Source organism: Rhinoderma darwinii, unplaced genomic scaffold (assembly GCF_050947455.1).
Source record: "Rhinoderma darwinii isolate aRhiDar2 unplaced genomic scaffold, aRhiDar2.hap1 Scaffold_491, whole genome shotgun sequence".
Classification (NCBI taxonomy): Eukaryota; Metazoa; Chordata; class Amphibia; order Anura; family Rhinodermatidae; genus Rhinoderma; species Rhinoderma darwinii.
In genome coordinates this window covers 20,978-48,259 of record NW_027464038.1, presented here as the reverse complement: position 1 = coordinate 48,259, position 27,282 = coordinate 20,978, and the positions used below count along the sequence as shown (strand labels likewise).

At 48.6% G+C, this 27,282-nt stretch overlaps 8 non-coding genes and 4 pseudogenes across 8 annotated transcripts; all 12 read right to left on the bottom strand.

The window, feature by feature from the left end:
• Positions 1-388: 388 nt before the first annotated feature.
• Positions 389-579, bottom strand: LOC142720164 (U2 spliceosomal RNA). Its single transcript, XR_012872973.1, has one exon. It is a non-coding gene; the product is annotated as a U2 spliceosomal RNA (small nuclear RNA).
• A 1,286-nt stretch (positions 580-1,865) lies between these two features.
• LOC142720127 (U2 spliceosomal RNA) lies at positions 1,866-2,057 on the bottom strand. The gene has a single exon (XR_012872961.1). It is a non-coding gene; the product is annotated as a U2 spliceosomal RNA (small nuclear RNA).
• A 6,835-nt stretch (positions 2,058-8,892) lies between these two features.
• LOC142720142 (U2 spliceosomal RNA) lies at positions 8,893-9,079 on the bottom strand. The gene has a single exon (XR_012872968.1). It is a non-coding gene; the product is annotated as a U2 spliceosomal RNA (small nuclear RNA).
• A 788-nt stretch (positions 9,080-9,867) lies between these two features.
• Positions 9,868-9,937, bottom strand: LOC142720155 (U2 spliceosomal RNA; annotated as a pseudogene).
• A 1,282-nt stretch (positions 9,938-11,219) lies between these two features.
• LOC142720157 (U2 spliceosomal RNA) lies at positions 11,220-11,410 on the bottom strand. The gene has a single exon (XR_012872971.1). It is a non-coding gene; the product is annotated as a U2 spliceosomal RNA (small nuclear RNA).
• A 1,282-nt stretch (positions 11,411-12,692) lies between these two features.
• On the bottom strand, positions 12,693-12,883 carry LOC142720145 (U2 spliceosomal RNA). The gene has a single exon (XR_012872969.1). It is a non-coding gene; the product is annotated as a U2 spliceosomal RNA (small nuclear RNA).
• A 1,282-nt stretch (positions 12,884-14,165) lies between these two features.
• On the bottom strand, positions 14,166-14,340 carry LOC142720116 (U2 spliceosomal RNA; annotated as a pseudogene).
• Positions 14,341-19,900: 5,560 nt separating this feature from the next.
• On the bottom strand, positions 19,901-20,002 carry LOC142720143 (U2 spliceosomal RNA; annotated as a pseudogene).
• A 1,282-nt stretch (positions 20,003-21,284) lies between these two features.
• On the bottom strand, positions 21,285-21,472 carry LOC142720128 (U2 spliceosomal RNA). Its single transcript, XR_012872962.1, has one exon. It is a non-coding gene; the product is annotated as a U2 spliceosomal RNA (small nuclear RNA).
• Positions 21,473-22,816: 1,344 nt separating this feature from the next.
• On the bottom strand, positions 22,817-22,927 carry LOC142720150 (U2 spliceosomal RNA; annotated as a pseudogene).
• A 1,282-nt stretch (positions 22,928-24,209) lies between these two features.
• Positions 24,210-24,400, bottom strand: LOC142720133 (U2 spliceosomal RNA). Its single transcript, XR_012872965.1, has one exon. It is a non-coding gene; the product is annotated as a U2 spliceosomal RNA (small nuclear RNA).
• Positions 24,401-25,690: 1,290 nt separating this feature from the next.
• On the bottom strand, positions 25,691-25,878 carry LOC142720122 (U2 spliceosomal RNA). The gene has a single exon (XR_012872955.1). It is a non-coding gene; the product is annotated as a U2 spliceosomal RNA (small nuclear RNA).
• Between the last annotated feature and the right edge of the window lie 1,404 nt (positions 25,879-27,282).

Below are 27,282 nucleotides of genomic sequence, written 5' to 3'. Positions count from 1 at the left end.
TGCTGTTCCCCTACTCCACTCCACTCCACTATTTGACTGTGGTGCTGCATCAATCAGTGGCTGGCTCAGGTGCAGCTCTTTAACTTACCTAGGAGGGAGGGAGGGAGGGCGGAGAGAAGACAAGGAAGGTGAATGAGCTGTTCCAATGTGAAATGCCGGAAACACAGAAACACAGAAGACACACACACACACACACACAACAAGAGGTGGCAATGTATTCATTAATTGCATTTAATAAATGAGCTCATTATCACACATGACTGTACAAATGCATTGTCCAACAGGTGTTGAAATAATGGGATTAAAAGGGGAGATCCCTTCAGAAAGACAGAAACAATGGCAAAGAGAAAAAACACTTTTGGAATCTGATTTTAGTCAACACATAAGGGAAGGGTGCACCGGTCCTGGAAATACTGCAATACCAGGTCAATGCGTGGAGTGGACAGAGCAAGCTCTATTTCCATCTCCCTGTTCTAAAAATCCATTTAATATATGGTCCCCAGATAGGGGACGTATCAGATATTAAACTGATAAGAACAGATACTACACTTGATCTTAGCCAAAAGGCCGAGAAGCGATAACCCGAGCGGCCCTTGCCTTGCCCGAGCCTGTCCCATACTGCTGTTCACCCCTTGCAGCGATTCAGCCTACTCCTAGGCAATTCCATGGGGCCCTGCAGGCTCACACACATTTACAGCTACTAAGCGGGAGGTGAATAAAGGCCGGAGAGGAAGCCAGACAGGATTTGCTTCTTTTGCTTGCACCACAATGCAGTGCTGAAAGAGGAGGAATCTACATAAAAACGCCTTCCTGGCAACGCCCAAATGCCCTCCTGCCATGCAGATAAACACTGGCAGCGGCAGCAAGTGCATGCCCACAGCCACCCCTTGTTCCTTCACACCTTGTATCAGCTTTAATCCAGTCCTGTGCTGCCTGCTGAGCAGCACTGAACAACACTGCCTGGGCCCAGGCTTTTATCTCTGAGGCAGGCCCCATTATGATGTCAGAAAGCTGGCTCTGGAATCCTGAGGGCTCCACTATGACACGTGCAAAGTTCCGTCTGAACTTTATATAAGACTGTGAGGCTCAGTCAGTCACTCAGTGTTGCCTGAGAGGGCAACACTGCAACAGCCGGCCGCCAGGCTGTCTTTTTTTTGCACATTTATTTGCCTCCAGGAGGCCACAAGAGGGAGACAAGGGACTGCAAAATGGAAAATAGGCATCCACCAACTTTACAGACAACTTCTCTTTGCTCCTACAACCTCCATCCTTGCACAGTTTGTTATTCTTCCAGGTAACATAGTAACAAATCCAAATTGCTGCTCTCTTTGTAGGCAAGCAAGGGTTTGTTGCAACTGCAATTCTTACTTCTTCTTGAAATGTAGGGACGACAGTACATTCCATCACATCCACCTAGTGTACACAGGTAGGTCCATTGTGGCGGGTAGGCGGCTGGCTGCTTTAATGGCTGTTTGCTGTTCCCCTACTCCACTCCACTCCACTATTTGACTGTGGTGCTGCATCAATCAGTGGCTGGCTCAGGTGCAGCTCTTTAACTTACCTAGGAGGGAGGGAGGGAGGGAGGGCGGAGAGAAGACAAGGAAGGTGAATGAGCTGTTCCAATGTGAAATGCCGGAAACACAGAAACACAGAAGACACACACACACACACACACAACAAGAGGTGGCAATGTATTCATTAATTGCATTTAATAAATGAGCTCATTATCACACATGACTGTACAAATGCATTGTCCAACAGGTGTTGAAATAATGGGATTAAAAGGGGAGATCCCTTCAGAAAGACAGAAACAATGGCAAAGAGAAAAAACACTTTTGGAATCTGATTTTAGTCAACACATAAGGGAAGGGTGCACCGGTCCTGGAAATACTGCAATACCAGGTCAATGCGTGGAGTGGACAGAGCAAGCTCTATTTCCATCTCCCTGTTCTAAAAATCCATTTAATATATGGTCCCCAGATAGGGGACGTATCAGATATTAAACTGATAAGAACAGATAAGGTTTCAACAAAGTTTTTTATTGGCAAAAATAATATATTTTACAGACTTTTTTTTAAAATTGAAACCACAAGATAAAATCAACAGCATAATACATGAATATTCATACATTTAAATGAATACAAAAGTAATAATAATAAGACCAGTAATACAGATGTTATAATAAAAGTACAGAACAATAGCAGGATAAAATTTATACAGGGCATAAAAGACATAAAAGAATAAAACCATTTTTATTTACAATGTTATGGTATTCCACATTTGCAAACACCACATGGATGTTGCTTCTTTTACCCCTAGCTGCTTTTTGTCCCTAAGATAATAAATATACATTTCACTTAGGGCATATTTCACACAATTTTTAACGTCAATAAAATCATGTTTAAAAAGCAGAATGTTCCTAACCTTCCAGATGGCATTCTTAAAACAGTTTAAAATGATCCAACAGACCATTTGCTGTTTAAAACTTGGGCAGTTAAAAAGACCATAAAACACGTATTCAAATTTAAGATCTTTAAGACCGCAGGCCCATTTCAGCAATGGGCCTACCTTCCTCCAAACCTCCTGTGCATATGGGCAGTTCCAAAACAGGTGCATTACCGTCTCGTCGTCACCACACCTGTCTCTCGGGCACTTGGCTCTCGCCACCAGTCCTCGCCTATGCTGGAATTCACGAGTAGGGAGGCACTGGTGAACGATTGCCCAGGCAAGGTCCTTGTGCACATTTGCCATAAATTTCCCGAAAACGTTCCGCCACACCACCTTGGACCTTGCCTGTGAGAAATTTGAAACTGCCAGTGTATCCTCCTGCCGCCTACAGGAGAGTGACACTTTTTTCTGGTCCCCCAATATGTCAGGCTCCAATTCTTGGAGACCTAGGAGCCTGACAGTTTTTTCGAGCACCGCATATTGTTTTGGGGGACACAGAAGCACAGGAGAATTCAAAGGGACACGAAACCATCGTTTAAAAATCATGCCCGTAGCGTACTTTAAAAAGTAGCTAAAAATACCATCAGAATTATACATTTTAAAACAGAAGCAAAAGTATTTAATGTAAAAGAAGTTAAAAAGGTTAGGAACATCTCTCCCGCCATTGTCCTTACATCTGTACATAAAATCACGTTTTAGTTTTTCCATTTTGGAACCCCATAAAAACATAAAACAGATCCTGGTCACTTTTTTAATATATAAAATTGTTGGAGGGAAAACCATAGCTACATAAAGCATTATGGGTAATAAAACAGATTTAATTATTAAAACTTTTCCCTCCATGGTGAGATTTCTCAAATTCCACATTAAAACCTTTTTTTCCATTTTGGCAATTACTGAATCCCAATTGGGTCTCCCATCGTTTTCTTGATTAAAAACAATTCCTAAAATTTTTATCTGATCCTGCTGCATGTTAACTCCTGGTGTCACAGAGGAATCCCATACACCAGTATAAAAACAGTCACACTTATCAACGTTTAATTTAAAACCAGAGGCTTCACAAAAAAAGCCGGTGTTCCTCAATGCCCGTCTCATAGAAGCGGCGTCTGGGCATAGGACGGTGGCGTCATCCATATAGCCTAGGATTTTTACCTGGTTCCCCCTTCCTCCAGGTATGGGCACGCCTCTGATGACTTTATCATCTCTTATTAGGGTGAACAGAGGTTCTATGGCACAAATAAAAAGGAGCGGAGACAACGGGCACCCCTGTTTCACCCCTGATAAAAGAGGAACACCTTTAGTTAAAAATCCGTTGATAGAAATTTGGCTAAAACAGGATCGATATAAAAGCTTAATACGTGTTAAAATAATTTCAGGAACAGCCATCTTTTTAAGAACCATAAAAAGATATTCATGGGAGACCCGGTCAAAAGCCTTCTCGAAATCTAAGGATAAAATAGCAAGGCTTTGACCCCTTTCTTTAAAATACCAAATGATGTCACGTAAAATATTCAGGGACTCAGTAATTGACCTCCCAGGTACCCCACATACCTGGTTTGGATGGATTAATTTATGAATAAAAGGTTTAAAACGGATTGTTATTAGTTTAGCTAAAATTTTACAATCAACGTTTAAAAGAGTAATAGGGCGCCAGTTTTTTAACTGGTCCCTCTCACCTTTTTTAAAAATTAAGGACACAATCCCCCTCCTCCAGGAAGGGGGCAGCTCTTCAGTAATAAAAACTTCCTTATACAATAAAAACATGTCATTCTTTAAAATTTCCCAAAAAGCATGATAAAATTCGATGGGCAGACCATCTTCCCCAGGAGCTTTCCCATTAGAAAAACTTTTAAAAGCAAATAAAAGTTCCTCCAAGGTAATATTACGGGATAAAACTTCCTGGTCTAAAATATCTAGCTTGGCATCAAGGGAATTAAGAACATGTTCTAAAAAGGAAGGATCAATATTTTTCTTGTTAAAAAGAGATTGGTAGAAATTAAAAGCAGAATTTAAAATGCCGACCATAGTGGTTTCTCCTTCAAGGTTTAAAATGACATCTCGTTTATCCATTACCTTTTTGAAGAAGAACCGGGAACACTTCTCGCCATCCTCGAGGTGCTTTACATGTGAATTAAAAATTATTTGTTTCCCTTTCTCTTCTATGGCATGTTTTATTTCAGCTTTAAGATTTAAGATATCATCATCAACATCCATACCAATCTCCTTCAATTTGAAAAGTACATGTAAACGTTTATTAAGAACATAAAACCATTGTTTTTTCTCTTTTGCTTTCTTCTTACCTGCTCGAATAAAAAAAGCTCTGATTTTGGGTTTAATGCCCTCCCACCAGTGTAGCATAGGCTGACTGGGCGCTCTATGGGACTGCCAACACTGGTAGGTCCGCACAAACTCCTCTTTAATGATGGGGTCCTCCAGGAGTGTGGTGTTTAGTCTCCAGGGACCCCTACAAGCTTTTTGCTCTCCCTCTAGCTCCAGGTGCACTGAAAGGAGCTTGTGATCAGATAAAATATTTGTTAAAAGCAAACATTTTTTGGGAATAAAACTATTAGAAGTGAAAATAAAATCAATTCTGGAGCTCACTCTTCCATTGGACCAGGTGGGGCCTGGGTCCGCAGGCAAGAGTTCCCTCCAGCAATCTTTCAATTTAAAATCACCAATAAAATTCTTGAGCAGGTAAGAAGTACGGTCAATTTTTCGATTAAAATCCCCACCCTGCCGGTGTTCTCCATCTCGCACACAGTTAAAATCACCACCCACCAGCAGGGGGGTAGACCCAACACAAAACAATGGTAAAATCTCTAATAGTTCTGCCCTCTCCTGTTTGGTAGGAGGGGCATAAACGTTTAAAACACGAATTAAAATTCCATTAAAAAGCAAATGTATTAAAATAGCTCTGCCGGGCATGATTTCAGTCACTGTTTGGATGGAGATAAAACGACCTCGGCAGAGCAATCCAACCCCCGCAGAGCGACAGTCATTTCCACCAGACCAGACTGAGGGGCCTAGTTTCCAGTCCATCTTTAAATCTTGATATTCCAAGTCATTAGGGATTCCACATTCTTGAAGCAGGCAAAGGTCAAAGTCCACAGTCTCTAAAAATGAAAATAAAGCAGTCCTGCGGACAGGGCTCTTTAGGGACCTCACATTTAGTGAGGCGACTTTGATAGGAACCAACATAGTCTTAGTTGAGGTCAGGGTCCGAACCAGAAGAGTCGTATTCGGAGATCAGCTGCGAGTCTGGACCCCCTTTTTGAGGGGTCAATAAATCTTGGATGTTGGTAGGGTCAGAGCCAGATACGTGGGCGGCTCCAACCCCCACACTGCTCTCATCCGAACTCCGATAGGCAGCTTTCCTCCGAACTCCGGACTCCTCTTCCTCTCGCTGTCTCTTTGCAGAATGGCTCCTATCCATCTCCTCGAAGTCGCTCTCACCCATCTCTGGCCCCTGGCTGAAGATATCGCTGATGTCCTTCCTGGGCAGCTGCACAGGGGCCTGTGAGGTCCCATCACTCTTGGCAACCTTTGCCTGCTTACGGGGAGCCTTCATCGCAAGCCCCTCCACAACCGCAGTGGAGGAACTTTGCTCCGACCCCCCCGTTGACCGGAAATGGTCAAAACGAGGCTCCAATCCAGCATATTTTAGGGTTTTCTTAATGGAGCCCTCGTCTGACACAGAGTGTCTCCGCTCCATGCCCACACTCTTGGGACAGGCGTCAGGTCCTACTGCAGAACCTACGGAGCCACGACGCCTGTCGCTAACCACTGCCTCAACAGGGTCCACTGCAGGCGGAGCAGAGGACCTGTTTGCAGAGGTGCCGGTCAACTTATGTCCAGCAGAGTCAGAATTCCTCCTGCTCTGCCTGGACCCGGTGGAATCCCTATGGCCGTCCCTCGAGGCTGACATCGGTGGGCCCCCCGATGGAGCTGTGAAGGACTTTGGCCTGGACCCCTCAGTCGTCAATGCTCGTTTTGGGGCATTACCAGCGGCGTCTGCACATGTTGCAAACTGCCGCTCTGGCCCTGGTCTGGGTGGCCCAGATTTCGCTCTGCGGGGGCAATCTTTAAAAGCATGCCCAGTCATGCCGCACAGATTGCACAACACCTCGGAACTGCATTTTGCCGCTACGTGTCCAACCTGGCCACACCTGTTACACTGCACCACATGGGGCCGGTCACAATGTTCTCTGGTGTGGCCATATCTCAAGCAGTTCCGGCAGGCTATTGGCATCTGGGGGTAAAATAGGAATCCTCGATTCTTCCCAATGGCAAAGTTCTGGGGTGGGTGATGTAAGCCTCCAATGCCATTGGGATCCTGGCGGAACTTCACCCAATATTTTCTTTTGCCATTCCAGAAGCTCTGGGTGTTCAAGATTTTATGTGAGAAGCGGACCTCCCTGCAGTAACGACTGAGGAAGGTTTCAATGTCACACTCTGAGACAAATGGACTGAACATGCACATCACGAGCGGGACTTCTTCCTCCCCGTAGAGGAATAAAAAGTTCAGTCCATTTAGCCGCTCCTCACTCTGGTCCGCATCAGACAATCTTTTGTGCATGTTGTCGCAACATGCCGCGGCCGTAAAGGATACGGTGTACCGACCGCGGCTTTCCTGGTCGTTGAGACACAGGATGTCCGCCCGCTTGAGCCCCAGGAAGTCCAGCAGAATCACCTCCACAATGAAGCGAAGGTTCTTCCGCTGGCGATGGCCTTCTTCCACCTCGATGCGGACGGACTGGCGCAACCGGGTGTCCCCGGATGCAAATCCAAATGTATATGGCATTTTCAGTGCCTGGGGGCTAAGCCTGTCCCTTATAGCAGCAAGGGCTCAGATTCCACAATTAAGTGGAACCCTCCCCCAAGGCCAAGGATTAGGGTACCCCAGACACCTACGAAGCCCGATAAACGCCCTCGGAACGCTCTTAGAAAAACGCCTCAAGGCCGGTTGACCTCTTGGGTAAGGCGCGATCGCAACTCGTTGTCCGGGGGCTAAGCCCACTCCCCAAATAGCAGCAAGGGGGTGAAGTCTCTCTGTGAAAAGAGACGATCCCCCAAGGCCAAGGAGCAGGGTACCCCGGACACCTCCCAACAAAACCAGATACAGAAATACTACACCTGATCTTGCCAAAAGGCCGAGAAGCGATAACCCGAGCGGCCCTTGCCTTGCCCGAGCCTGTCCCATACTGCTGTTCACCCCTTGCAGCGATTCAGCCTACTCCTAGGCAATTCCATGGGGCCCTGCAGGCTCACACACATTTACAGCTACTAAGCGGGAGGTGAATAAAGGCCGGAGAGGAAGCCAGACAGGATTTGCTTCTTTTGCTTGCACCACAATGCAGTGCTGAAAGAGGAGGAATCTACATAAAAACGCCTTCCTGGCAACGCCCAAATGCCCTCCTGCCATGCAGATAAACACTGGCAGCGGCAGCAAGTGCATGCCCACAGCCACCCCTTGTTCCTTCACACCTTGTATCAGCTTTAATCCAGTCCTGTGCTGCCTGCTGAGCAGCACTGAACAACACTGCCTGGGCCCAGGCTTTTATCTCTGAGGCAGGCCCCATTATGATGTCAGAAAGCTGGCTCTGGAATCCTGAGGGCTCCACTATGACACGTGCAAAGTTCCGTCTGAACTTTATATAAGACTGTGAGGCTCAGTCAGTCACTCAGTGTTGCCTGAGAGGGCAACACTGCAACAGCCGGCCGCCAGGCTGTCTTTTTTTTGCACATTTATTTGCCTCCAGGAGGCCACAAGAGGGAGACAAGGGACTGCAAAATGGAAAATAGGCATCCACCAACTTTACAGACAACTTCTCTTTGCTCCTACAACCTCCATCCTTGCACAGTTTGTTATTCTTCCAGGTAACATAGTAACAAATCCAAATTGCTGCTCTCTTTGTAGGCAAGCAAGGGTTTGTTGCAACTGCAATTCTTACTTCTTCTTGAAATGTAGGGACGACAGTACATTCCATCACATCCACCTAGTGTACACAGGTAGGTCCATTGTGGCGGGTAGGCGGCTGGCTGCTTTAATGGCTGTTTGCTGTTCCCCTACTCCACTCCACTCCACTATTTGACTGTGGTGCTGCATCAATCAGTGGCTGGCTCAGGTGCAGCTCTTTAACTTACCTAGGAGGGAGGGAGGGAGGGCGGAGAGAAGACAAGGAAGGTGAATGAGCTGTTCCAATGTGAAATGCCGGAAACACAGAAACACAGAAGACACACACACACACACACACAACAAGAGGTGGCAATGTATTCATTAATTGCATTTAATAAATGAGCTCATTATCACACATGACTGTACAAATGCATTGTCCAACAGGTGTTGAAATAATGGGATTAAAAGGGGAGATCCCTTCAGAAAGACAGAAACAATGGCAAAGAGAAAAAACACTTTTGGAATCTGATTTTAGTCAACACATAAGGGAAGGGTGCACCGGTCCTGGAAATACTGCAATACCAGGTCAATGCGTGGAGTGGACAGAGCAAGCTCTATTTCCATCTCCCTGTTCTAAAAATCCATTTAATATATGGTCCCCAGATAGGGGACGTATCAGATATTAAACTGATAAGAACAGATTTTTTTTTTTTTTTTTTTTTTTGAAAGCCCGAGTCGTGCTTTCTATCACCCAAGTGCATAAAAAGTGCAGAGGTGCCACACAAAAAGTGCACAAGGATGCGGTCTATCGCAGCCCTTCTCTTAAAAGAGAGAGGCCCCGCATAACCATTCCCTGACCCTCCAAACCATAGGCCTAGAGGATCAAGGATCGATGGTCCCCCCTCGCCGAAGCTTAGGGAGACCCAAACACACTCCTAGGCTTCTACCTGGGCTGCCACCCCAGTGTCCACCTAGGAGCCTGCATCCTAGTTGCACCTCCCCTCCGAAGAAGGGAGGCCGGGTTGCAGGGGAAAAAGGAACCAGAAGGCCACACATTTTCCCCCTAGACCTCAGGAGGGTCCCAAAAGGGCACCGCATCCCAAAATCCTTGTGACAAACGTGACAAACACACAGTGAAAAACAAAATTAAATAAGTGGATGTGCGCTGTGATACAGCCTGGACATCCGCCAGGTATAAAAAAATTCCTCATCTCCCAGCCAGAAGGCCGGGAGAATAAAGGTGTGTGCTCATATAGCGTGAAAGAGAGTGCGTGCAAGTGTGCCTTCACTCAGTGGGATCCCACCCCCAGTGAGTTAGGGCACCCCAGGGTCACCAGCCCTGGGGCACATAGCAACTCGGGCTTCCAAACTACCCGGCCTAATGACCTCGATCCGGCGGTCGCCTGGTCACCTACAAATGGTACCTTTAAACCAAATGCGTACACCAGGGCGATGACCGTTGTGGTTCCCTGCCCTCACCTCGGCGTTCTGTCATCCCCCTACGATGGCCCACGTACCACCGGCAGGGATGATTACTAACCTCAGCTTGAGCAGGTACTACACTTGATCTTAGCCAAAAGGCCGAGAAGCGATAACCCGAGCGGCCCTTGCCTTGCCCGAGCCTGTCCCATACTGCTGTTCACCCCTTGCAGCGATTCAGCCTACTCCTAGGCAATTCCATGGGGCCCTGCAGGCTCACACACATTTACAGCTACTAAGCGGGAGGTGAATAAAGGCCGGAGAGGAAGCCAGACAGGATTTGCTTCTTTTGCTTGCACCACAATGCAGTGCTGAAAGAGGAGGAATCTACATAAAAACGCCTTCCTGGCAACGCCCAAATGCCCTCCTGCCATGCAGATAAACACTGGCAGCGGCAGCAAGTGCATGCCCACAGCCACCCCTTGTTCCTTCACACCTTGTATCAGCTTTAATCCAGTCCTGTGCTGCCTGCTGAGCAGCACTGAACAACACTGCCTGGGCCCAGGCTTTTATCTCTGAGGCAGGCCCCATTATGATGTCAGAAAGCTGGCTCTGGAATCCTGAGGGCTCCACTATGACACGTGCAAAGTTCCGTCTGAACTTTATATAAGACTGTGAGGCTCAGTCAGTCACTCAGTGTTGCCTGAGAGGGCAACACTGCAACAGCCGGCCGCCAGGCTGTCTTTTTTTTGCACATTTATTTGCCTCCAGGAGGCCACAAGAGGGAGACAAGGGACTGCAAAATGGAAAATAGGCATCCACCAACTTTACAGACAACTTCTCTTTGCTCCTACAACCTCCATCCTTGCACAGTTTGTTATTCTTCCAGGTAACATAGTAACAAATCCAAATTGCTGCTCTCTTTGTAGGCAAGCAAGGGTTTGTTGCAACTGCAATTCTTACTTCTTCTTGAAATGTAGGGACGACAGTACATTCCATCACATCCACCTAGTGTACACAGGTAGGTCCATTGTGGCGGGTAGGCGGCTGGCTGCTTTAATGGCTGTTTGCTGTTCCCCTACTCCACTCCACTCCACTATTTGACTGTGGTGCTGCATCAATCAGTGGCTGGCTCAGGTGCAGCTCTTTAACTTACCTAGGAGGGAGGGAGGGAGGGCGGAGAGAAGACAAGGAAGGTGAATGAGCTGTTCCAATGTGAAATGCCGGAAACACAGAAACACAGAAGACACACACACACACACACACAACAAGAGGTGGCAATGTATTCATTAATTGCATTTAATAAATGAGCTCATTATCACACATGACTGTACAAATGCATTGTCCAACAGGTGTTGAAATAATGGGATTAAAAGGGGAGATCCCTTCAGAAAGACAGAAACAATGGCAAAGAGAAAAAACACTTTTGGAATCTGATTTTAGTCAACACATAAGGGAAGGGTGCACCGGTCCTGGAAATACTGCAATACCAGGTCAATGCGTGGAGTGGACAGAGCAAGCTCTATTTCCATCTCCCTGTTCTAAAAATCCATTTAATATATGGTCCCCAGATAGGGGACGTATCAGATATTAAACTGATAAGAACAGATACTACACTTGATCTTAGCCAAAAGGCCGAGAAGCGATAACCCGAGCGGCCCTTGCCTTGCCCGAGCCTGTCCCATACTGCTGTTCACCCCTTGCAGCGATTCAGCCTACTCCTAGGCAATTCCATGGGGCCCTGCAGGCTCACACACATTTACAGCTACTAAGCGGGAGGTGAATAAAGGCCGGAGAGGAAGCCAGACAGGATTTGCTTCTTTTGCTTGCACCACAATGCAGTGCTGAAAGAGGAGGAATCTACATAAAAACGCCTTCCTGGCAACGCCCAAATGCCCTCCTGCCATGCAGATAAACACTGGCAGCGGCAGCAAGTGCATGCCCACAGCCACCCCTTGTTCCTTCACACCTTGTATCAGCTTTAATCCAGTCCTGTGCTGCCTGCTGAGCAGCACTGAACAACACTGCCTGGGCCCAGGCTTTTATCTCTGAGGCAGGCCCCATTATGATGTCAGAAAGCTGGCTCTGGAATCCTGAGGGCTCCACTATGACACGTGCAAAGTTCCGTCTGAACTTTATATAAGACTGTGAGGCTCAGTCAGTCACTCAGTGTTGCCTGAGAGGGCAACACTGCAACAGCCGGCCGCCAGGCTGTCTTTTTTTTGCACATTTATTTGCCTCCAGGAGGCCACAAGAGGGAGACAAGGGACTGCAAAATGGAAAATAGGCATCCACCAACTTTACAGACAACTTCTCTTTGCTCCTACAACCTCCATCCTTGCACAGTTTGTTATTCTTCCAGGTAACATAGTAACAAATCCAAATTGCTGCTCTCTTTGTAGGCAAGCAAGGGTTTGTTGCAACTGCAATTCTTACTTCTTCTTGAAATGTAGGGACGACAGTACATTCCATCACATCCACCTAGTGTACACAGGTAGGTCCATTGTGGCGGGTAGGCGGCTGGCTGCTTTAATGGCTGTTTGCTGTTCCCCTACTCCACTCCACTCCACTATTTGACTGTGGTGCTGCATCAATCAGTGGCTGGCTCAGGTGCAGCTCTTTAACTTACCTAGGAGGGAGGGAGGGAGGGCGGAGAGAAGACAAGGAAGGTGAATGAGCTGTTCCAATGTGAAATGCCGGAAACACAGAAACACAGAAGACACACACACACACACACACAACAAGAGGTGGCAATGTATTCATTAATTGCATTTAATAAATGAGCTCATTATCACACATGACTGTACAAATGCATTGTCCAACAGGTGTTGAAATAATGGGATTAAAAGGGGAGATCCCTTCAGAAAGACAGAAACAATGGCAAAGAGAAAAAACACTTTTGGAATCTGATTTTAGTCAACACATAAGGGAAGGGTGCACCGGTCCTGGAAATACTGCAATACCAGGTCAATGCGTGGAGTGGACAGAGCAAGCTCTATTTCCATCTCCCTGTTCTAAAAATCCATTTAATATATGGTCCCCAGATAGGGGACGTATCAGATATTAAACTGATAAGAACAGATACTACACTTGATCTTAGCCAAAAGGCCGAGAAGCGATAACCCGAGCGGCCCTTGCCTTGCCCGAGCCTGTCCCATACTGCTGTTCACCCCTTGCAGCGATTCAGCCTACTCCTAGGCAATTCCATGGGGCCCTGCAGGCTCACACACATTTACAGCTACTAAGCGGGAGGTGAATAAAGGCCGGAGAGGAAGCCAGACAGGATTTGCTTCTTTTGCTTGCACCACAATGCAGTGCTGAAAGAGGAGGAATCTACATAAAAACGCCTTCCTGGCAACGCCCAAATGCCCTCCTGCCATGCAGATAAACACTGGCAGCGGCAGCAAGTGCATGCCCACAGCCACCCCTTGTTCCTTCACACCTTGTATCAGCTTTAATCCAGTCCTGTGCTGCCTGCTGAGCAGCACTGAACAACACTGCCTGGGCCCAGGCTTTTATCTCTGAGGCAGGCCCCATTATGATGTCAGAAAGCTGGCTCTGGAATCCTGAGGGCTCCACTATGACACGTGCAAAGTTCCGTCTGAACTTTATATAAGACTGTGAGGCTCAGTCAGTCACTCAGTGTTGCCTGAGAGGGCAACACTGCAACAGCCGGCCGCCAGGCTGTCTTTTTTTTGCACATTTATTTGCCTCCAGGAGGCCACAAGAGGGAGACAAGGGACTGCAAAATGGAAAATAGGCATCCACCAACTTTACAGACAACTTCTCTTTGCTCCTACAACCTCCATCCTTGCACAGTTTGTTATTCTTCCAGGTAACATAGTAACAAATCCAAATTGCTGCTCTCTTTGTAGGCAAGCAAGGGTTTGTTGCAACTGCAATTCTTACTTCTTCTTGAAATGTAGGGACGACAGTACATTCCATCACATCCACCTAGTGTACACAGGTAGGTCCATTGTGGCGGGTAGGCGGCTGGCTGCTTTAATGGCTGTTTGCTGTTCCCCTACTCCACTCCACTCCACTATTTGACTGTGGTGCTGCATCAATCAGTGGCTGGCTCAGGTGCAGCTCTTTAACTTACCTAGGAGGGAGGGAGGGAGGGCGGAGAGAAGACAAGGAAGGTGAATGAGCTGTTCCAATGTGAAATGCCGGAAACACAGAAACACAGAAGACACACACACACACACACACAACAAGAGGTGGCAATGTATTCATTAATTGCATTTAATAAATGAGCTCATTATCACACATGACTGTACAAATGCATTGTCCAACAGGTGTTGAAATAATGGGATTAAAAGGGGAGATCCCTTCAGAAAGACAGAAACAATGGCAAAGAGAAAAAACACTTTTGGAATCTGATTTTAGTCAACACATAAGGGAAGGGTGCACCGGTCCTGGAAATACTGCAATACCAGGTCAATGCGTGGAGTGGACAGAGCAAGCTCTATTTCCATCTCCCTGTTCTAAAAATCCATTTAATATATGGTCCCCAGATAGGGGACGTATCAGATATTAAACTGATAAGAACAGATTTTTTGATTGAAAAATGCTTTATTGACAATCAATCGTCATCATACAAACATTACTGCGACGCAGCGCGAGCCATGAAGCAGCAAATAATAAATAATAACAGTCGTCAAACATAACATGACAGTATAATACACAGTACAGGCTAGCCTATGCTATACATTACACCACATGCTACACTAACATTCTTGCATTCACTAAAGCCAAACAACAAAGCATTACAGACAAGTGATGGGATAGGGGAGTGGGTAGGAGGGGATAGGGAAGGGGGAAATCACAGGCCCGAAGCTTTATTGAAAGACAACACACAAGAAGGGAGAGTGGGGGGAAGGGGAGTATCAGTCCTCTTCCTCATCGACGTCCGGGCTGTCCCAGGTGGAATAGTCTCTGAGCAGGCTGTGGATCAGCCTGCGGCAGTCCTGGACGGACACACTCTCTCTCCGCAAAATCAGACGGTTCCTGGCAAACCATATAGCGTCCTTAAAGCAGTTCATAAGGCGCCAGGCTTCCTGGATTGCTCCATCCGTGGTATTCCCAGGAAATAGTCCATAAAGTACCGAGCGGTACGACAGTCTGTTCCTGGGTACTGAGTCCTTGAGTTCATGTTCCAAGGCTTTCAACAGACCCTGTGCAAAGGGGCACTGCCAGAAAATGTGCAAAGATGTTTCCTCCGTGAAGGGGCACCTGGGGCAGTACCGGGTCTTGCACAGGTTGCGGGCATGCATGAATGACCTAAGAGGCAGTCCTCCCTGGATGGCCATCCATGAAATGTCCTTGTGCCCGTTGGTCAACCTGCCAGATGACACGTTAGTCCAAACAGTCTCCAACGTGTCGGCATGAAGCCCTGGAACAGACTCCAGTGAGTCCTTTGCTCTGATGTGCTTGTGGATCGTCTTAGGTTTCCACAAGTCGGGCTTAAGACCCTCCAGTTGATGCTCCCTCACGAACCGGACGACATCTCCGTAGAACCAGGGAGCGTGCCAGTTGTAAGGGAAGGAGCTGTCCCACTTGTCCCAGCCAAAACCTCGCCAGAGGGGAAGGAGGAAGTAGCGGGACATGGCCTTGCCCGCAGAGCCGTTTGCTGTCCTCAGAGTCCTACGAACACAGTCACATACAAAAGCGATCCGCAGCAGAGTGGGAATGTCGGGTATACCCTTCCCACCTTTGCGGGGCTCCTTGTACATAACAGTCCGCTTTACTCTGTCCATTTTCGAGCCCCAGATGAAGCGAAACACAGTCCTGGTAATGGCCCTCGAGACGGTGGCAAGAGGGGGCCATGCCTGTGCAGTGTATTGTAGCACAGGCAAGACTTCGTTACGCAGGACCATTGCTTTGCCCTCAATAGTGAGTTGTCTGAGGCTCCACAGTCCGATCCTTTGGTTGACTTTGGCCAAGCGTTCTTCCCACGACTTTAGGGCTGCACCTTCCTTACCGAACCAGACTCCCAGAATTTTGATGAAGTCCGGCTTGATAGTAAACGGGAAGGAGGCAGGAGAAGGCAGGTACCACTTTCCGAAGAGCATGGCTTCCGACTTCCCGCAGTTGACTTTTGCCCCTGAAGCGCGTCCGAACTCCTCACAGGTCTGGACGAGTGCAGTCACCGAACTCTGGTCAGCGCAGAAGACGGTCACGTCGTCCATGTACAGCGAGCATTTGACCTCGAAGTGTCCTGGACCTGGTGCGGTGATCCCTCTGATCTCTCCATTCTGCCGGATAGCCTCTGCGAAGAGCTCTATAACACAAACAAAAAGGAGAGGTGAAAGAGGACAGCCTTGTCTAACCCCCGACGATACAGGAAAGGGGTCAGTCTTCCAGCCGTTCACCAGCACCGAGCTGTAAATGTCGCAATACATCAGGTTAACATACAAACAGAACAACCTGCCAAGCCGCAGCCTACGCAGAGCCTTACCCATGAATTCGTGAGAGACCCGGTCGAAAGCCTTCTCCTGATCCAGACTGACCAGGGCCGCGTGTGTACGGCGGCTTTGCATGTAATGCACCGTGTCCCTCACCAGGGCAAGACTGTCGGCCACCCTACGGCCAGGAATGCCGCAGGTTTGGTCCGATCCGATGATCTGTCCGATGACAACCTTCAGTCTGTTGGCCAATACTTTGGCGAGGATCTTGTAGTCCACGTTCAGGAGAGAGATGGGACGCCAGTTTTTCAGGTCACATCTCTCCCCCTTCCGCTTATACAAGATCGTGATCATGCCTTCTCTCAAGGACGGTGGCATTCTACCCTCCACCACCATCTCCTCATAGAGCTCCAGCAGGTCCGGACTGATCAAGTCCCCCAGCGCTACATAGAGCTCTGCTGGGAGACCATCACTGCCCGGGGTCCTGCCGGGTCTGAAGGATTTAGCGGCAGAGAGCAGTTCCTCCACCGTCAGGGGTACATCCATAGCCTCCGTACCTGCAGGATCAAGATGATTAGTGATACCTGACAGGAATTTATCGGCGGCTTCGGGGTCAGTGGTTTTCCGGGAGTAGAGGCTTCGGTAGTAGTCTGTGACGACTCCCATCACCTCCTTCTTCCCAGAATGCATGTTTCCGGTCTCATCTCGAAGTTCCTTCAGGGGCGTGTGGCCGGCATGGAGTTTCCTGAAAAAGAACGAGTTACATTTCTCACCCTTCTCCAGGTTCTCCACCTTGGAACGAAAGACAATTCGCTTGGATTCCTCCTCAAAGTGCCTTTTCAGGCCCTTTTTGGCTTCCTCCAGCTCCTTCCTGACGTCCCAGCCGCATTGAAGGAGGTCTTGCAGGGATCGCAGCTGACGCTGCATCTCTCTGAAGTCTCTCTTCCTCTCACACGCCTGTTGACGACTTTTTGCCTGAAAGAAACAACGAAATTCAACTTTAACATATTCCCACCAGTCACAGGTTTTGTCAAAGAAAACTTTATCATTCCTCCAAACAATATAGGCGTCTCTAAGTTCCGCCAGTACCTCCTCTCTTTCCAGCAGGGCACAATTCAGCTTCCAGGAGCCAGGGCCGGGAGGAAAACCGTGGCCGATGGCACCCTGGAAGAGAATGGCCCTGTGGTCAGAGAAGAAGCAGGGGACCATGGAGTGCCCATGCTGCTTGACTGCCCGGGAGGTGAACACAAAGTCAATCCGAGAACGAAGTGAGCCATCGGGTCGGCTCCATGAATAGTTCACAGAGCCAATCCCCATGGAGCCCACAACGTCCTGCAAGGATGCTTCGGTTACCATCTCGATAAGCAGTTTGGAACTGACATCCAGTTTGATTGAAGTGCCGGAACTTCGTCCATCCTCTTCGATGGGGCAGTTGAAGTCCCCGGCCATCACCACTGCCCTAGTGGTGGCGAGCTGGGTCCGCAGGGTCTGGAATAGTTCCAGGCGCTCAGCCTTCATAGGGGGAGCGTACACGTTGATGAGCCTAATCGGCTCTCCTGCCCAGGAACCGTCTACGACCAACAAGCGGCCGCAGGCGAGCTCCTGGACAGAGTCAACAGTAAATACGCTTCCCCTAATCAGGATGGCAACCCCTGCAGACTTACAGTCGCCCCCACCAGACCAGTAGGACGGGCCATGGGTCCACTGCCTGGCCAGATGATGGTATGACCTGGAAGAGGGGAGAGTACATTCCTGCAGCATAAATACATCACTCGACTGCTTGGAAAGAAAAGTTAGCACCATCTGACATCTAGTCCTATCTCTAACACTCCTCACATTGAGGCTAAAGATGTTAAGTTTAGCAGCCATGGGGGAGAATAAAGAAGGTTAGTGCAAACGATACACCTTAGTTACCAGTCCGGTCGGGCGGATCCTCCTCTCCTGGCGGGTCCGAAAGATCCAGCAGGCCCTCTGACAAAAATTGTTCCAGGATTGTAGCCACCTGGATGTCTGTTGTGAAGTCGATGACCTCAGGTTCAGACACGAGTTCCTCCACCATCTGCTCCATTTCCTCCTGCTGCGCAAGGGAATCTTCGCAGATTTCCACGACTTGTCGCTTTGAGGACTCAGCAGCTGGGCTGTCCCTCACCTTTCTCTTCCTCTGGATGGCACCTGAGGAGACAAGAGGGGGAAAATCCTCCAGGGAGAGGACTCCAGCAGCTGGAGGGGAAGATGTTAGTGCTGCTGGAGCTGGGGAGAAGGGAGGCTGGGTTGGGAGAGGTGCAGGTGACAGGACCACTGAGATGGGTGGGTAGGAGAAGGTGAGAGCCTCAGTGGGGGTGACAGGGGTTGGGGACGGGGGGGTGGGGAGGGCCGGGCGAGGGAGGGTGGGAAGGGTAGGGCGAGGGAGGGCCGGGAGACGGGGGGGAGGGACTGTCGTCTTCTTACCATCCTTCTTATTCCCGGTCTTCTGCGCCGCTGGAGCTCTGGCTGGGGCGGGGTTCCCTCTGGCCGGAGCTTTCGCCGCTACAGTTGCCCAGGATCGATCCCTCTTCGGGCAGTCCTTGTAGGAGTGGGCTGCTTGTCCGCAGAGGTTGCACATTGTCCGTTTCGGGCAGTCTTTGGTCTCGTGTCCTGTTACCCGGCAGTTCTTGCAGGCGTCCTCCTTGCAGTCCTTCACCGAATGACCCTTCTTGCTGCATCTCCTGCAGATCTGCGGCATGTCCGGGTAGTAGATGAGGCCGTAGGAGTTGCCCAGCGAGAATGACTGGGGCAGGTGTTGGAGGCCGTCTTCCGCGCTGGAATCCTTGTTCAGTCGGACGATTACCGACCACTTGCCAGTCCAGAAGCCGAGTCCGTTCAGGATGTGGGTGGGTTCCCTCACCACTGTGCAGAACCGCTTCAGGAGCGTGGTGATGTCTTTGCCGGGGGTGTGTGGGTTCCGCATTGAGACCGTCACCCGCCTTTCCTCTCTTTGGACAGGGCAGTTGCCCACAAAGCGAGAGAAAGGGGATTCAGGCCTCGCCGCTTTCACCATCTCCCAGTACCTTCTGCAGATGTTGATCGAAGCGAAGGTCACGAAGAACATCCCGGTCATGAAGGCCTGGATGCTGATGGTCTCCGGCTTAGCGAAGCCCTGGTCCAGGAGCATCTTCTGGCAGAACACTTCTTCCGTCATGTCCGGCACTCTCCCGTCCACCTCCTTCAGCTTCAGGGCCACCGTCTGCTTCATCCAGGGCTCCAGGGTTGGAGCAGCCTGGTTCGGCTTCCTGGTGGCCTGTTGGCTTGAGGAGGCTTCAGGAGGAGATGTCCTGGCCTGGGCCGGCTCACCTGGTCCATCAGCCTTCTTCTTCTGGGTGGCAGGGTTGCTGGTTGAGGCCATGGCTTCTTCCAGCTGTTCCTGTCGCTTGGGGAGGATCTTCGATAGCTCTTTCCCGAAGGGGGGCGGAGCTATGCAAATCTTCTCCTTGCTGGCCGAGGTTCTTCCACGAAATTTCTTCCGCAGCGGTTCCTCGTCGAGCTTCTTCTGCGGCCGAGCTTCTTCAAAGATCCCCTTCAGCAGCGGCTCTTCTCCGAAGGTCTCTGTCGCAGTTCTCCTTCTTCTTCCCGGCAGCGATCTCCCGGAGCTTCTTCCCCGATGGCGGCTTCTCCCTTCTGGATCGTCGTCTTCGCTGGTTCTTCTCCGCAGTTCGTCGCCGGCTTCGTCTGGAACGCTCTTGGATCGCTTAGCTAGTGTTTATAGCCCCCAGTGGTTCTCCGAGCTATCTATCCTTACAAGGACTGATAAGAACAGATACTACACTTGATCTTAGCCAAAAGGCCGAGAAGCGATAACCCGAGCGGCCCTTGCCTTGCCCGAGCCTGTCCCATACTGCTGTTCACCCCTTGCAGCGATTCAGCCTACTCCTAGGCAATTCCATGGGGCCCTGCAGGCTCACACACATTTACAGCTACTAAGCGGGAGGTGAATAAAGGCCGGAGAGGAAGCCAGACAGGATTTGCTTCTTTTGCTTGCACCACAATGCAGTGCTGAAAGAGGAGGAATCTACATAAAAACGCCTTCCTGGCAACGCCCAAATGCCCTCCTGCCATGCAGATAAACACTGGCAGCGGCAGCAAGTGCATGCCCACAGCCACCCCTTGTTCCTTCACACCTTGTATCAGCTTTAATCCAGTCCTGTGCTGCCTGCTGAGCAGCACTGAACAACACTGCCTGGGCCCAGGCTTTTATCTCTGAGGCAGGCCCCATTATGATGTCAGAAAGCTGGCTCTGGAATCCTGAGGGCTCCACTATGACACGTGCAAAGTTCCGTCTGAACTTTATATAAGACTGTGAGGCTCAGTCAGTCACTCAGTGTTGCCTGAGAGGGCAACACTGCAACAGCCGGCCGCCAGGCTGTCTTTTTTTTGCACATTTATTTGCCTCCAGGAGGCCACAAGAGGGAGACAAGGGACTGCAAAATGGAAAATAGGCATCCACCAACTTTACAGACAACTTCTCTTTGCTCCTACAACCTCCATCCTTGCACAGTTTGTTATTCTTCCAGGTAACATAGTAACAAATCCAAATTGCTGCTCTCTTTGTAGGCAAGCAAGGGTTTGTTGCAACTGCAATTCTTACTTCTTCTTGAAATGTAGGGACGACAGTACATTCCATCACATCCACCTAGTGTACACAGGTAGGTCCATTGTGGCGGGTAGGCGGCTGGCTGCTTTAATGGCTGTTTGCTGTTCCCCTACTCCACTCCACTCCACTATTTGACTGTGGTGCTGCATCAATCAGTGGCTGGCTCAGGTGCAGCTCTTTAACTTACCTAGGAGGGAGGGAGGGAGGGCGGAGAGAAGACAAGGAAGGTGAATGAGCTGTTCCAATGTGAAATGCCGGAAACACAGAAACACAGAAGACACACACACACACACACACAACAAGAGGTGGCAATGTATTCATTAATTGCATTTAATAAATGAGCTCATTATCACACATGACTGTACAAATGCATTGTCCAACAGGTGTTGAAATAATGGGATTAAAAGGGGAGATCCCTTCAGAAAGACAGAAACAATGGCAAAGAGAAAAAACACTTTTGGAATCTGATTTTAGTCAACACATAAGGGAAGGGTGCACCGGTCCTGGAAATACTGCAATACCAGGTCAATGCGTGGAGTGGACAGAGCAAGCTCTATTTCCATCTCCCTGTTCTAAAAATCCATTTAATATATGGTCCCCAGATAGGGGACGTATCAGATATTAAACTGATAAGAACAGATTTCCATTCAGATCACGTCTTAAAAATCATAAAATTCAAAATAAAAAAGACTTAGATCATCACAATGAAAACTGAAAACGTACAATTAATTTTTGTTTTCCTCTTTCCTTTTTTTCTTAAGAAATCAAAAAAACATTCCTTTTTTAACAGCAATAGTTCCTAACATATCCACTAGATGTTCCTGCAAATCATTACCATCCCATTCACAGTTTACAATGCACGTTAACCACGTTGGCACACCATACCTTTCAAGAAACCCTGGTAAATTTTCTCTTACACAGAGCCGCACCCTCCTCCGCATTTTTTCAAAATTAATTCTACTACGTAACTGCTCTACTTCTTCCAGTAACCTGTCTCTTTCTGCTCTTTCCTCTTCTGAAATGACACTTTTTTTCTTTCTCTCTGCTTTTTTCCTTTTTTTCTCATCACTTTGCCCACTTCCTTCCAATTTCTGAAGCTTGCCTTCTTCCAAACTAACTTCCGCTTCCTTTCTTTTGACTATCTTCTTATTTTCCTCTTGTACCTCACGTTTGCTTTTCTTTGGGCATGATTTGAATATGTGCCCCTCCTCTCCACACATATTACATACTTTCCCTTTCTGACATTCATTATACTTATGTCCCTCTTGCAGACATTTTGTACACATTACTCTCTCACAGGTTTCTCTCTCATGACCATACTCTTTACAATTCAAACAAAACATATCCATTCCAGGAAAAAATAAATTTCCACATGCACTTCCAATCTTGAACCGCGCTGGAGGAAACAATAGGTTTCTAGATTCACCAATTCTCACAAATTTACAAAGAAATTTCCACTTCCCAGTCCAAAATCCAAAAGGGTTAAACACTTTCCCCTTCCCCACCACCTCCTCACAAAACTTATTGAGAAATAACTTAATGTCCTCTTCATCCACGTAAGGCGAAAACATTTTTACGACCACCAACTTTTTGTTTGGCGCAAAATGTGGTGTTACCTTCACACCCACAAGTCTTGGGTCCCTTTTACCTTCCTTCAAGCGTTCTAAAAAGACAGCATAAATTTCTTCTGTGGCGAAGGTAACGTCAAAGCACCCTCTCCTCGGATAGTCCATCACCGCCAAAATGCACGATCTCTCCAGCTGAAAGAAATCCAACAAAAGGACCTTCGTGATGTACTCCAAATCCTTCCTTTGCCTCTCAGATTCCTCCACGAAAAACCGGACCGCATTCCTGGTTCGCATATGTTCGGGAATTTCCTCCATCCTGCTCCAAAAGAATTCCAGCAATCTCCAAAGAAATACCTTCAGTACCGGAGTACCAGGCAGGTGATCGCTCCCCGTTGCCCTGGACTAATCCTCCTCCCCAATAGCAGCAGAGGGGTGAAGTCTCTCCTAAGAGAAACGATCCCCCCAGGCCAAGGAAAAGGGTACCAGGGCACCTCCTGACCAAGAAACAAGGCAATACCCTAAAGTACTACACTTGATCTTAGCCAAAAGGCCGAGAAGCGATAACCCGAGCGGCCCTTGCCTTGCCCGAGCCTGTCCCATACTGCTGTTCACCCCTTGCAGCGATTCAGCCTACTCCTAGGCAATTCCATGGGGCCCTGCAGGCTCACACACATTTACAGCTACTAAGCGGGAGGTGAATAAAGGCCGGAGAGGAAGCCAGACAGGATTTGCTTCTTTTGCTTGCACCACAATGCAGTGCTGAAAGAGGAGGAATCTACATAAAAACGCCTTCCTGGCAACGCCCAAATGCCCTCCTGCCATGCAGATAAACACTGGCAGCGGCAGCAAGTGCATGCCCACAGCCACCCCTTGTTCCTTCACACCTTGTATCAGCTTTAATCCAGTCCTGTGCTGCCTGCTGAGCAGCACTGAACAACACTGCCTGGGCCCAGGCTTTTATCTCTGAGGCAGGCCCCATTATGATGTCAGAAAGCTGGCTCTGGAATCCTGAGGGCTCCACTATGACACGTGCAAAGTTCCGTCTGAACTTTATATAAGACTGTGAGGCTCAGTCAGTCACTCAGTGTTGCCTGAGAGGGCAACACTGCAACAGCCGGCCGCCAGGCTGTCTTTTTTTTGCACATTTATTTGCCTCCAGGAGGCCACAAGAGGGAGACAAGGGACTGCAAAATGGAAAATAGGCATCCACCAACTTTACAGACAACTTCTCTTTGCTCCTACAACCTCCATCCTTGCACAGTTTGTTATTCTTCCAGGTAACATAGTAACAAATCCAAATTGCTGCTCTCTTTGTAGGCAAGCAAGGGTTTGTTGCAACTGCAATTCTTACTTCTTCTTGAAATGTAGGGACGACAGTACATTCCATCACATCCACCTAGTGTACACAGGTAGGTCCATTGTGGCGGGTAGGCGGCTGGCTGCTTTAATGGCTGTTTGCTGTTCCCCTACTCCACTCCACTCCACTATTTGACTGTGGTGCTGCATCAATCAGTGGCTGGCTCAGGTGCAGCTCTTTAACTTACCTAGGAGGGAGGGAGGGAGGGCGGAGAGAAGACAAGGAAGGTGAATGAGCTGTTCCAATGTGAAATGCCGGAAACACAGAAACACAGAAGACACACACACACACACACACAACAAGAGGTGGCAATGTATTCATTAATTGCATTTAATAAATGAGCTCATTATCACACATGACTGTACAAATGCATTGTCCAACAGGTGTTGAAATAATGGGATTAAAAGGGGAGATCCCTTCAGAAAGACAGAAACAATGGCAAAGAGAAAAAACACTTTTGGAATCTGATTTTAGTCAACACATAAGGGAAGGGTGCACCGGTCCTGGAAATACTGCAATACCAGGTCAATGCGTGGAGTGGACAGAGCAAGCTCTATTTCCATCTCCCTGTTCTAAAAATCCATTTAATATATGGTCCCCAGATAGGGGACGTATCAGATATTAAACTGATAAGAACAGATACTACACTTGATCTTAGCCAAAAGGCCGAGAAGCGATAACCCGAGCGGCCCTTGCCTTGCCCGAGCCTGTCCCATACTGCTGTTCACCCCTTGCAGCGATTCAGCCTACTCCTAGGCAATTCCATGGGGCCCTGCAGGCTCACACACATTTACAGCTACTAAGCGGGAGGTGAATAAAGGCCGGAGAGGAAGCCAGACAGGATTTGCTTCTTTTGCTTGCACCACAATGCAGTGCTGAAAGAGGAGGAATCTACATAAAAACGCCTTCCTGGCAACGCCCAAATGCCCTCCTGCCATGCAGATAAACACTGGCAGCGGCAGCAAGTGCATGCCCACAGCCACCCCTTGTTCCTTCACACCTTGTATCAGCTTTAATCCAGTCCTGTGCTGCCTGCTGAGCAGCACTGAACAACACTGCCTGGGCCCAGGCTTTTATCTCTGAGGCAGGCCCCATTATGATGTCAGAAAGCTGGCTCTGGAATCCTGAGGGCTCCACTATGACACGTGCAAAGTTCCGTCTGAACTTTATATAAGACTGTGAGGCTCAGTCAGTCACTCAGTGTTGCCTGAGAGGGCAACACTGCAACAGCCGGCCGCCAGGCTGTCTTTTTTTTGCACATTTATTTGCCTCCAGGAGGCCACAAGAGGGAGACAAGGGACTGCAAAATGGAAAATAGGCATCCACCAACTTTACAGACAACTTCTCTTTGCTCCTACAACCTCCATCCTTGCACAGTTTGTTATTCTTCCAGGTAACATAGTAACAAATCCAAATTGCTGCTCTCTTTGTAGGCAAGCAAGGGTTTGTTGCAACTGCAATTCTTACTTCTTCTTGAAATGTAGGGACGACAGTACATTCCATCACATCCACCTAGTGTACACAGGTAGGTCCATTGTGGCGGGTAGGCGGCTGGCTGGCTGGCTGCTTTAATGGCTGTTTGCTGTTCCCCTACTCCACTCCACTCCACTATTTGACTGTGGTGCTGCATCAATCAGTGGCTGGCTCAGGTGCAGCTCTTTAACTTACCTAGGAGGGAGGGAGGGAGGGCGGAGAGAAGACAAGGAAGGTGAATGAGCTGTTCCAATGTGAAATGCCGGAAACACAGAAACACAGAAGACACACACACACACACACACAACAAGAGGTGGCAATGTATTCATTAATTGCATTTAATAAATGAGCTCATTATCACACATGACTGTACAAATGCATTGTCCAACAGGTGTTGAAATAATGGGATTAAAAGGGGAGATCCCTTCAGAAAGACAGAAACAATGGCAAAGAGAAAAAACACTTTTGGAATCTGATTTTAGTCAACACATAAGGGAAGGGTGCACCGGTCCTGGAAATACTGCAATACCAGGTCAATGCGTGGAGTGGACAGAGCAAGCTCTATTTCCATCTCCCTGTTCTAAAAATCCATTTAATATATGGTCCCCAGATAGGGGACGTATCAGATATTAAACTGATAAGAACAGATTTTTTGATTGAAAATTGCTTTATTGACAATCAATCGTCATCATACAAACATTACTGCGACGCAGCGCAAGCCATGAAGCAGTAAATAATAAATAATAACAGTCGTCAAACATAACATGACAGTATAATACACAGTACAGGCTAGCCTATGCTATACATTACACCACATGCTACACTAACATTCTTGCATTCACTAACGCCAAACAACAAAGCATTACAGACAAGTGATGGGATAGGGGAGTGGGTAGGAGGGGATAGGAAAGGGGGAAATCACAGGCCCGAAGCTTTATTGAAAGACAACACACAAGAAGGGAGAGTGGGGGGAAGGGGAGTATCAGTCCTCTTCCTCATCGACGTCCGGGCTGTCCCAGGTGGAATAGTCTCTGAGCAGGCTGTGGATCAGCCTGCGGCAGTCCTGGACGGACACACTCTCTCTCCGCAAAATCAGACGGTTCCTGGCAAACCATATAGCGTCCTTAAAGCAGTTCATAAGGCGCCAGGCTTCCTGGATTGCTCCATCCGTGGTATTCCCAGGAAATAGTCCATAAAGTACCGAGCGGTACGACAGTCTGTTCCTGGGTACTGAGTCCTTGAGTTCATGTTCCAAGGCTTTCAACAGACCCTGTGCAAAGGGGCACTGCCAGAAAATGTGCAAAGATGTTTCCTCCGTGAAGGGGCACCTGGGGCAGTACCGGGTCTTGCACAGGTTGCGGGCATGCATGAATGACCTAAGAGGCAGTCCTCCCTGGATGGCCATCCATGAAATGTCCTTGTGCCCGTTGGTCAACCTGCCAGATGACACGTTAGTCCAAACAGTCTCCAACGTGTCGGCATGAAGCCCTGGAACAGACTCCAGTGAGTCCCTTGCTCTGATGTGCTTGTGGATCGTCTTAGGTTTCCACAAGTCGGGCTTAAGACCCTCCAGTTGATGCTCCCTCACAAACCGGACGACATCTCCGTAGAACCAGGGAGCGTGCCAGTTGTAAGGGAAGGAGCTGTCCCACTTGTCCCAGCCAAAACCTCGCCAGAGGGGAAGGAGGAAGTAGCGGGACATGGCCTTGCCCGCAGAGCCGTTTGCTGTCCTCAGAGTCCTACGAACACAGTCACATACAAAAGCGATCCGCAGCAGAGTGGGAATGTCGGGTATACCCTTCCCACCTTTGCGGGGCTCCTTGTACATAACAGTCCGCTTTACTCTGTCCATTTTCGAGCCCCAGATGAAGCGAAACACAGTCCTGGTAATGGCCCTCGAGACGGTGGCAAGAGGGGGCCATGCCTGTGCAGTGTATTGTAGCACAGGCAAGACTTCGTTACGCAGGACCATTGCTTTGCCCTCAATAGTGAGTTGTCTGAGGCTCCACAGTCCGATCCTTTGGTTGACTTTGGCCAAGCGTTCTTCCCACGACTTTAGGGCTGCACCTTCCTTACCGAACCAGACT